This window comes from Asparagus officinalis, chromosome 5 (genome assembly GCF_001876935.1).
Source record: "Asparagus officinalis chromosome 5, Aspof.V1, whole genome shotgun sequence".
Taxonomy (NCBI): Eukaryota; Viridiplantae; Streptophyta; class Magnoliopsida; order Asparagales; family Asparagaceae; genus Asparagus; species Asparagus officinalis.
Genome location: NC_033798.1, coordinates 55,953,636 through 55,965,347, shown reverse-complemented (window position 1 = coordinate 55,965,347; position 11,712 = coordinate 55,953,636).

Sequence of the window (11,712 nt, the reverse complement as noted above, 5' to 3'; positions counted from 1 at the left end):
TAGAGCTGCTTCAGATTTTTGGTTACGTTGGATGTTTGGTTACCCAGCATTTGGTCACATCGAGGATGTGAGATTTGATCTGATTGCACATTTGGGATTCAGAGACTCGTTTGGTTATCAGTTGGGAGACTCTGATTTTGTTCTGAGCAGGTATGTCACTTTTGACTCTCAGCAGGTAGAGAATGTTGATCAGATAGTTGGGATATTACAGCGGGTGGAAGGTGATGCTACTCCACGTTGGATGAAGATTACTCCACATACTCCAGATCATACTGTAGTGTTTGGGATTCCAGCTGAGGTGATATAGTTTGGGGATCATTTGGATTTGGATGCAGATGATGAGTTGGTTTTGGATTCGAGTGCAGTTGGTGGACATAGTTCACATTTGGTTATGGCCATTAGTTCATCTTAGGTGGAGGTATTTGGATTGTTTCACTTTGGAGTCATTAGAAGAGCTATCAACCGCAGATTTGGTGATGATGTTGGAGAAGGGTTACGAACTCTTCTATTTGATTGAGGGTCTTTGGAGGCCATTTGATGAACTACGGATGACTTGATCCATTGGGAGAGGGGGTACTTAGGCAGTCAATTTGATACAGCCGGTTTGGTGAGTTGATACCGACATTTGGAGAGTGTTCGCGTTCTCGTTTGGGTCTCGACTTGTTGTAGATTGAGTTCGTTGTCATGGTTTTATTCCACTTCGTACTGGATGCAACAAGTGAGACGTATGATTTGGTTTGTGTAGGCTCAGTTTTAGGAAAACTTCGCCGAGGTAGAGAATTGTGAAAACGGTGAAGGAATTGAGAAAAAGAATTGAGAAAAACATAAAAAATAAGTAAGATAGACTCCACCACACTCTGGTTGAAAGTGCTCTGATACCAATTGAAAGTACCCAAATGCCACTAGGAAAGAACCCTAGAGGGGGTGAACAGGGTTTATGCTAATCTAATCCGATTTATGCCAATTTAAAACTAATTAATGATATATCCTAGCAAGAATGATATTCAACAAGATATGAGCAAGGATATAAGAGTAACACAAGGATAAACAAACTATTAAAGTGGTAGGGTAATATAAACAACAAGCAATTGACAAAGGCGTTATAAATGATAAGCACGAATATAAAGGAACGCCAATGATAAACGTAAACAAACGATATGATCACGGAGTTCGGTCCCCACGACCTACGTTTCCGCTCCTCACCTCGAGGAGATCTCCACTATCACATCGGGTTTTCTACGCTTACCCGAAAAACATTTACACCTCACAATGTCGGTTTTCAACGCTCACCGATCAACGTTCATAATCACTCATAATGTAACTACTAACTACCACCTCAAGTGTTGGTCTCTAGCTTGTGTCTCCCTCAAGTGTTAGGAATTACAACCTCTCTCTAGGCATTACCACCTACCCCACTCCTCTTGGGACGACCACATATCTCACCACACACTCCTCTTGGTGTACTAGTGTAATACAAAGTGAACCTCACAATTAAGCTCACAACAAATGATTTATTCTCTAAACAAGATGAGAACTCAATTAAGCACAACTCAATATTACAATCCCTCACAATCCCAAATATACTATGAATACAAATACAATAAGCTCAAGTGGGTGGGTGTAACAAAGAGATTTAATAAAAACAATTAAACTCAATATTAAAATCTAGCTTATGGAAATTAAGATCAAAACATATAAATTACTAAAATTGAGTTTAAGGAAAACTTCTCTATAGATCAAGAGAGTGAGGGAGAAGAGTTGAATGCTCAAACACCATTGGATGATCTTCCTCAAGCTCTTGTGAAATTATCTTCATAAAAAAACTCTCAAATGCTTAAAAGCTTTTTAAACAAACTTAAACCAAAACTCAAACACTTGTTAAAACACTCTTAAACTTGTTTTAAAACATTCTCTTAGTAATTTTTGGTCTGAGGTATGAGGGGTATTTATAGAGACCCCAAAACACAAGAAAAACAAAGCAAAAAGACCAAAAACCCAAAACTAGAACAGGCTAAAAAAACTAGTCGTTACAGCATCAGTCGACTGACGGGTTTCATCAGTCGACTGATGAACTGACCGTTAGAGGTGTTTTCTAGCTCATCAGTCGACTGACGGACCTTATCAGTCGACTGATGACCTCATCAGTCGACTGGTCAGTCGATCAAAACAAAACAGAAACTTTTTGTTATTCTAGACACTTTCTTCAGTCGACACATCAGTCGATTGATGTCATCAGTCGACTTATCAGTCGACTGATAATAGGTTATCAGCCTGTTTTGAATAGTAAAATTGATTTTTAAACTGCCTTTAAAAATAGCAAACAAATTCAGAAAAATATAAAACTTTGGGAAATACTTGTAAACATGATAATAAATATGTTACAAAAACTGGTTTTTAAAAAGAACATCCCAAATATGAAAACTCTTCATTTTACAAAAAGGTTCAAAACATGTAAATGTGATACACTTTAAATTTGATGTTTTACCTAAACCAAAGTTTTGAAAACTCTTGTATTAGCTTTATAGACTTAGAAAAAGATGTAACATAGTATTATAAAGTCCATAAACCAAGAACACAATATTTTTCCAAATATAATAGAATATGAAACAAAAGAATGTGTATATGAATATAACTATTGTTTCATATCTTCGAAACTAAACCAAAACAACTTATCCACATAGACAATAAATATGTATAAATAATTTTTGGAATTTGTTTGTAAAAACTTTGTTTGTGGATAAAATCAAAAATGGATAAACTAATAAAATGTGTGTATATATGATATTAAGCTTAAAGTATCTAACACACATAATATAAAACCTAAAACTAAATTACCCAAGCTTGATAGATCTTCATTGTAGCTCAACTTGGTACACTTTGCAGATGAAGCTTAAACTTGGATCTTCAAAATAAATTACATTGCTTCATTTTACTATTCCGCCAACCTCTATTGGATATGATCATGAATGGTCGATTCCATCCATCCTCCAATAATATTGTTTGCCTAGAATAAATACAAAACATAAATACTAGATAAATAACATTAGTTGTAAATTATTTATTAATCATCATTAAAACAAAAGGACCCAACATTGGTGTGGTGTCTGTCACACCCAGGTGGTAGGGTGTGGCAGAATCTATCCTGTTTGCCATGGGTGTGGTGTCCGTCACACCCTGGTGTGACAGAATATGTCATGTTTGTCATGGGTGTGGTGTGTGCCACACCAGGGTGTGACAGACTCGTTTTAGAATCCTAATCTATTTGGGATTGTATTTTGTTATAAATAGAGTCATGTTTTTTAGGGTTTTTAATAGATTGATTGGGTAGCTTGAAGGTGATTTTGAGCACAGAAAAGAGAGATATTTCTGAGCAATTGTTTTGAGGGTTTAGTTTGAGAGATTTGTTTGAGAGGTTAGTTGAGTGATCTTATAATCTTTACTTTGTACTCTCTTTCTCTATAGTCGAAACCCATCCTTTTTTGCCCTGTGGACGTAGGCAATTTGCCGAACCACGTTAAAATTTTGTGTTTGAGTTAGTGCCATTATTTTAGATTGTTTTGGCTTTCTCTCTCAGCGTTTGTATTTGTTCCGCCACACACAACATGGAATTCATTGATGTAACTAAGCTATATGAATAAATGAAAGAGGTTCTGAAGCATACTAGTCAAATACTTTCCACTAACACGGTTTAAACTGATCGATTGGGAGAGCTCTTGCAAAGTTAAACTGATCTTAAATAGGGTTACTACTATTTTTTGCTAAATAACATAGAATATGCGGCAAAATAAATAAAATAAAAGTGAAAAAAACCAACTAAGGGCACGCAAGATTTTATAGTAGTTTGGATAACAATCCTACGTCCGCTCTTTCTTCTCACAAAGGGGTTTCCTCGCTATGCCAAGAGTTCTCATGAATCACAACTCGATAAAGTAGGCTTACAAAGACCACCTTCTAGAATCTACCAAAAACATGACATCTAAACTAACTCTCCACAATGAGTAAATACTTAGCCCTATCTAGTCCCAACTCTCAATTAACATCGGCTTGAGTTTATAGTAAAAATTAGTTTGAAACACAATCAACCAAATAAAGTTAAGCATAGAAAAATATGAAAGATCTTATAGGCATTTTGATAAACAGACCATCATTCGATGAATCTAAATATAGCATGATGAAGAACGATGTAGATGATGAATCCAAGGATAACTTTGCTCACTAAAACAATCCAGCAATTTTGTACACGATGAGAAAGAGTTTGTCGAGACTCCAGGGGTTAAAACCTTCAATAAAATATCTTCTTAAATCAAAACCCTAGAACTCACCCTTTTCTTTATCTCTTTTAATGATATATGGCTTTCAATAGATCAGTAAAGATATATCATAAACTTGATAGAGTTTGGAGATCAAAAGGACTGACGAATAACTAAGATTAAAACATCAAATCTGCAATCAGTCGTGTTGATGTCAGTTATCAAACCTTATGAGAGTGTTTAGGTCCTCAAACTCCTTCAGATGACTTCTTTTAGAGCTTGCATCTCTTCCATGCTGTAGGTCGTAAAATATGATTCTTAATTTGTATTGATTGAATTGTGTATTACAAATTAGAAGTCTCTTTTACACAGAAGAAGAGAGAATTAATCTGATCTCTCTTTTGTTTAACGTGGGATCTTTGGGGCGAAAGGATGCTTCTCTCGATGCTTGAGTTGAGTTTGCTTCCCATTAATGATTCGAACAAGGTTGTGAACAAACTTCCTTGTGTGGTAGAAGTTTTGTCGAAGTTCGAGTACCCGAGTTAAAATGCTTGAAGGCCGAATGCACAATTCTCTCAAATGTTTCGTTCCTTCTTTTCTACTCCCTTCTTTTGGTATCCATTAGTGGCTATTTATAGAGGAGAATGGTGTGTAACCTTCTCCTATGAACGTGAGAAGTGGGTACAACCACTTTCACATTTTAAGTATTAGTGGCTGACTTGGTCAAGCAGTGCAGGTGGACTTGATGCTGTAGGCGGACTTGCATGTTCAGGCAAGCTTGATGAGCTTGCAGGCAAGTTAGAGCATGCAGGTGAACCTCGTAGGTGAAGTTAAGTGTTCAGGCGAACTTAACTTCACACGAGCGATCCTGGCGAAGCTTGATCAGTTCAGGCGAACTTGAATCTGTATGGTTAATTCAAGCGAAGAAGTGTTATTAGGCGGACTTGGCTTTGCCCGCGGAGTCAAGTATTAAGGCGAACTTGAATTTGTTCATACAGACTTGAATGTTCAGGCGAAGTTCAATGTTCAGGCAAACTTCGTTCTTCACGGGTGAACTTCAGACGATGTTTAGCTTTCAGGCGAAGTTTAACTTTTAGGTAAAGTTTGTTCTTTGCGGGCAAACTTAAATCTTTGCAAGCGAACTTAAGGCGAAGTTCGGCCTCGTAGGTGAACATTTGAGCTTCTTTTGTTAGGGATAAAGGCAATTTTATTTACCTACAAAACCCCCTTTAAAGTTTTCAAACCTAAATTGGGTCGTATGGGGTCCGAAATACTTTGAACTTAGGATTTTTAGCAAACTCTTAGGTATCAACGAACTTGATGTGTCTTTACCAACTGTCATTTGAGTTGGACTAGTCATGTTTTTCCCCTTAGCATGGTAAGTTGTCGAGGAGTTTCTATTAGGTTTAATACTAAAATTTCTCATGTATCCTTAGCCATTCGAGACGTCGGATTAAGAATTGATTATGATTACAATAGTTAAGTCATAATCAAGTTTGGTTGTGTTGTTCAGTGCAACAGCTTAACTTGGAAATGTGAAAACGAGGCTCATCACATGGTAGGCCTTCTTTTTCAAGGAATGGTCATTAGCGAGAATGACCGAAGGAGTGTGGTGATATCATTAGTAAAATAACAATCTCAGATTTGAGTAGTAACTCATCGCTTGGTAGGTCACTACTTGAAAATAAAAGGATAGATAGGGGCACATCACTTGGTAGGCCACTATCTTGAACAACGTTACTTACAAGAATAATAATGCAGAAATAACCAAGTCGTTCAATGACATGAAAGTATAACGACTATGGTTGGAATAGAGGCACATCACATGGTAGGCCACTATCTTTGATCGTTCTAAGGAGATAGAACGTTCGGAAAAGATCAGATAGTGAATCATCGCATGGTAGATCAATATCCTGATTGAATGACTAGTATGAGCTCATCGCATGGTAGGCTACTACTTGAACAATGTCATTTGTAGGAATGACGGTGTGGACATAATCAAGTCGTTCAGTGACATGGGAGTATAACGACTATGATTGGAATAGAGGCGCATCGCATGGTAGACCACTATTTTTGATCTCTCTAAGGAGATAGAATGTTTAGAAGAGATCAGAAAGTGAATTGTCGTATGGTAGATCACTGTCCTGATCGAATGTTAAGTAGGGGCTCATCGCATGGTAGGACACTACTTGACAGAGTGTTTTTAATGGAGGTTGAAGAATTAACTATTAGAGGTAATTGTTAACATGATAGTATTTTAGAGTTGTCATCCTATTGTAGAGGATTGGTGGGAGAATTCATGGATCCATCATCCTGTTGGATATGATTAATGGGGGAATTTAGAGGAAATCAACTATCAGAGGTAATCATTAACGTAATAGTTTTATGGAGCCGCCATCCTATTAAAGGGAATTGGTGGGAGAGTTTGGAGGGCAGTAAAGGACAAAATTTTCACCTTAGTTGACATCATGGGTGTAGGCATCGAAAATTGCCTATAGGTCTCTACGAACAGCTCAGTGTTAAGGAACGACGATGAACGTCACTATCCGGTTCACAGGAGTTCGATTGATGTCGGTGAACGCTTGAAGTGAATCGACGAACTACGTGAGCCGACAGAATTTCGGAATAATGAAGGTACGGGCTAATCGAGAGCCCCGCGGTGTTTACAAAAGGAACAACGCCCTTCGTGTCTCATTCATTCAACAGATGATCCAACCATTGCAGCTGATAGAACTCCTTGTCGGCTTTCCAACGCATTTGGAATCACTCAGATCCGGGTTCAGACAAAGAAGTTACAGCGAAAACAGTCAAACGGGCATTGAAAACGTCTCAAGGCTGAACTGAGGCACCTACGGTGTCTCGGCCAAGTCAAGACACCCCAAGGGTGTCTCGGTTTAGCCGAAACACCCCAAGGGTGTCTCGGCCAGGCCGAGACACCCCTAGGGTGTCTCAATGCGGATTTGACCCCTTTAAGCGGTTTTAACCGCTCCGCAACCCCTCATGCCTATAAATACAAGCCTTAGGCCTCATTTTTTTAGATCTGGAATTCTCGTGCCTCGGCGAAGCCCTACCGGATTGAAGACTTAAAGTGCACAGATTTCAAGAGAGGAGGAGGAGAGATCGGATCTAGTTCTTCAACGCAAGAGAGTTCTTCGTCAGATCTACATCACCCGCACGCGAAGCTCTGCCGAATTTTCCATTAACCGGATCCAGATCGACGGTCGTCCACGGATAAATCCCGGCACAGGCAAAGATTCCACGCAAGCAGAAGACCGATAAACGATCTCTGCGTTTGTTTGATAAAGTTGTAAACTTTTTTTATTTTCATTGTGTAAGGAGATCTTATAAAAAGATCGACTTTTTATTTTATTCGAGTTTATTGTAACGACTAAAGTTGTAATAGATTCGATAACAATGGAAACATTAACTTTCACCGCAAACAAACTGGCGATCACAGTGGGAGCCAACAGCTTCGCTGCCGGAGCTATCGTGTCGCAGCCGACGATCAAGATCCCGGTGCTCGAAGAGGTCGAATATGAATTCGACCAGCAAAAGTTCGAGGAGTACGTCTCCTCCTCCTCCTCCTCCAGATCCGCCTCTCCTGGCAAGTGCAGGAGTGCCTCCTCCTCCAGAAAGATCTGCTGGTCTTCAGATCTGAAGATCCAAGAAGACGATCTCTCCGCCGCTGTTGCTGTTGCACCTTGCAATGATCCACCGGCGTTCAATGAAGCCAAATTTGCAGATCCGAACTCCTTCACGATTAAGGAGTCGACTGCTGAAGGCGCGCCAACTCTATCAAAGAGAGCACGTCAAAGGAAACAACAACGCCTCGCGCGCCAATTCTCCAAGGCTTTGGATCAGATGGATGGTCTCCATTACCAAGCAGATCTGGAACTCAGAAAGCGCCAAGTGGCTAATCTGTCGCCACGACCAGCATCAAAATCCTCCTCTCGATCTCCAATTAAAGGATGGGTCCGTGTCCAAAGAACCCGCTCTACTCTCGAGGAGCGAATCCAGAAGCGTCGCACCTTGCTTGCGGATGCCCGGACCCTTGTGCGAAAAGCACAAGAAATGCAAAAGGAAGAGGCAGTTAAGAGATCGCTGAGATCCAAACAAGTTTGGGTGCCAAAAGCCAAGTCAGCGCCTAAGGCAAAAGCAGGCGACGTTGCTCTCCGGCCTTCGTCAACTTCAGATCCCGAACCTCCGGTAAGGCCCTACCGCAGCGTGGATTTCCCCAAGTTCAGGATTCCTCTGAAGGATCGTATCGGTGCCCTACCCGAGAATCGAGGAAAAGCGCTTGTTAAGGAAAGTTGGAGATCGTTGAAGGAGCTTCGAGCCAACATCCGGACTGGGGGTCGTACGCGACCTCTTAACAAATTGATTTCTGCAACGGCCCGCTTGGCGGTGCGTGCAGAAAATCAGGAGCCCGTTAAGGTTTCACCCTCACAAAGGTGTAATTCCAAACGTGCGACTCTTGCAGACGCCAACAAGGCAATGTTTACTCAGAGGAAAACACGTCAGACAGACGAACGCGTTATACCTGAGAATCCATGTGAGCAGCCGATAGGTTACTCCGACCGCAACGTCGATGAGTTGTACTATCAGGCTGGGGGTACGAATAAATCTCGAAAGAGAAGTACCCGGGAAGCGGACTCTCACTATCTGTGTATCAAAATTATCAGGGCAGTATTATCAGCGTGTAGATGCCCTAAGACCGCTTCACGGAGGGTCTCGATATTTGAGAGGATCTCCACTGAAGCATCAAAGTCCAAATCGAGGCGTTTCCACCAAAGAGGATCTGTTGCTCGAGATGATGAATTCCCAGAAGTTACCATCAACATGGTCAATAAGGGAAAATCTCCAATTGTTTCAAGTGGTTCCAACCCTAATTTCTCTCCAGGAAGAAGAGTTGGTTCGGGAATAACCCAACAAATATCTCAGCTTTAGCTAGAAACCGTTGGACATAATGATTACTAAGGTGTCCATGAAGGAATACATTCTGATGACGAACTCTCGGATTCTTATTCCGCAATCGCCTCTGACGATACAACGTCTAGCATAGGACAAGCTCGGGAAGTGTTCATGGTCAACACCGAGCAAATAGCCAAAATCATTGAGGATGCTCTAGCCAAGCAGAAAGAAGCATTAAAAATCGAAATGGAAATGGCTATGCAGGAGATGAGACAAATGCACGACCAACACATCCGAGCTTTGTCGAATCAGCTAGTTGAATCCAGCCGTCGCACCCAGAACGCCGCAGTTGACAGCGATCCGGAAGTGGACGAAATCATCATGGCCGACGCACCGCCCAAAAATACTGGGGGTGGCCCCACTAAAAATAACGACGCTGGGGGGTGGACCCACCAATGATGATAACACTGAGGGTGGCCGTATTATTCCTCTCGAAAATTGTCCAAAACAGGATATAGATGAGGCCGAAAAGATGAAGGATCTCGAAAGAAAAATTGACGCCCTGATGTCTGCTCGAGAGGTGAAGAAGACCGGGATTCCGTGTCCTTACCCAAGAGAATGGGAATCGATCCCGTATCCGGCGAAGTTCAACTTGATCAACTTCACGCCATTCGACGGGAAGGGAAGAAGATGACGAGACAGTCGACGACTTCGTCAAGCGCTTTCGGAATAAAGCAATGAATTGCCGAGATCCGATCACGGAGGACTTCATCCTCCAGACATGTCATAACAACCTATCTATTGAGATATTAGAAGTTATGGGAGTCGCACCGTCCAACACTTGGAAAGAGTTGAAGACGCGCGGAGAGCGGGCCGAACGCTTCCTCCGAAGGAAGAAAGCCGAGAGGAGCCAACCGACGGCGAATCTTCCAAACTCAAACTTCGCCTTCCGTGGTAAAGGAAAAGCACATGCATCGGTTGTAGACGTTAACCAGACATCGCAACAACAACCCCGAAGGCAGCAAAAGACTTCGGGTCCAAGACTCCAAAAAGAGTACTCTTTCAAGGACGAAGACGTTCCAGCCATCTTCGAGACCCTTCTTGAAAACAACAAGATCAAGCTGCCGCCCATCACGAATCAGGAGGAAGCTGACAATACTGCGGATCCGAAGTACTGCGCGTACCACAGGAGGATCCTTCATCCCACCAAGGCTTGCTTTACTTTAAAGAATAGCATCCAAACCTTGGTTGAAGCCAGCGTCAAAACGCTAGGATAAGCCAAATAAGAACGGCAATACTCCGAAGAGTTTACGAGTATAAACTGCTTCTCAATACTCCAAAGAGTATACGAGTATAAACTGCTTCTCAACACTCCGAACGGTATATGAGGTTAAACTGCTCCCTGATACTCCAATAGGTATATGAGTCTAAACTGTTTCCTACCGTTGATGGGAAGTTCCTGGAGAATGTTACGCTAATATTCTTAAGGATAACCCGGACATGTTCTCACTGTCTACCTGGTCAAATCTTCCTATAGTTAGGACCACAACCAAAGTCCCCTCTCGATTCCTTCCATGAACTAGAGGTCCACTTTCAATTGAGCAATCAAACCTATAAAAGTTAGGATTGTCTCCAACTTTACTTAGTCAAACCTGTAGATAGTTAGGACTAAGATTGAGTTATCCTTTTCGATAAACGAAAGACTTCCATCTTTTCCTTTTTCCACCAAACCTATAAAAGTTAGGGTCGAAATTGGGCTTTCTCCTCAATAAATGAGGGACTCTTTTTGGATCGAATGACCAATCCTATAAAAGTTAGGGTCGTTTGAATCTTTCCGATTCTCGGAGTGGAGATCCCACTCTTAGTTTCATCATTTCGGATTCTGAGGGTGGAGATCCCACCTTGAGTTTCCTTTCCAACTGGAGATAGAATATAAAATTCTTCCTCTTCAGTGCCGGGAGATAGAATATAAAATTCTTCCTCTTCCATTTTCCAGTCTGTCTTTACCCTGAGAAAAGACACAATTCCCAACTTCCAATCCGTGCACTTTGTGCACGGGGAATTTTATCTCAACTCCTCTTAACACGCGTTGCCAGTTTAGTCTTTCACCGATTGAAAAAGACACCAGAGTATAATTCTGGGGACTTTCATCCCGAATCCTAAGTAGGGATGAGTCAACGCCTAATACGCATTGCCGGTTTAGTCTTTCACCGATTAAAAAAGACACCAGAGTACAATTCTGGGGAATTTCATCCCGAATCCTAAGTAGGGATGAGTCAACGCCTAATACGCGTTGCCGGATGCCATATTCCCGTAAGAAATGGCGAAGTCTATGTATTCAAAATCATAGCATTAAGTCTAAGAGAAGCAATTCTCTTAGCACAACGTTACATATGAAACGGGTTTTAATAATTCACATGCTAGCCCGATTCAAACGGTAATCGGTAAAGGCACGTCAAACCCGTTGATGGCTGGGGGTTTGCCAAAAATCCCAAAGCCTATGTCTAACACACATGGCCGGTTAGTCTTTGACCGTAAAAAGGACAAAAGA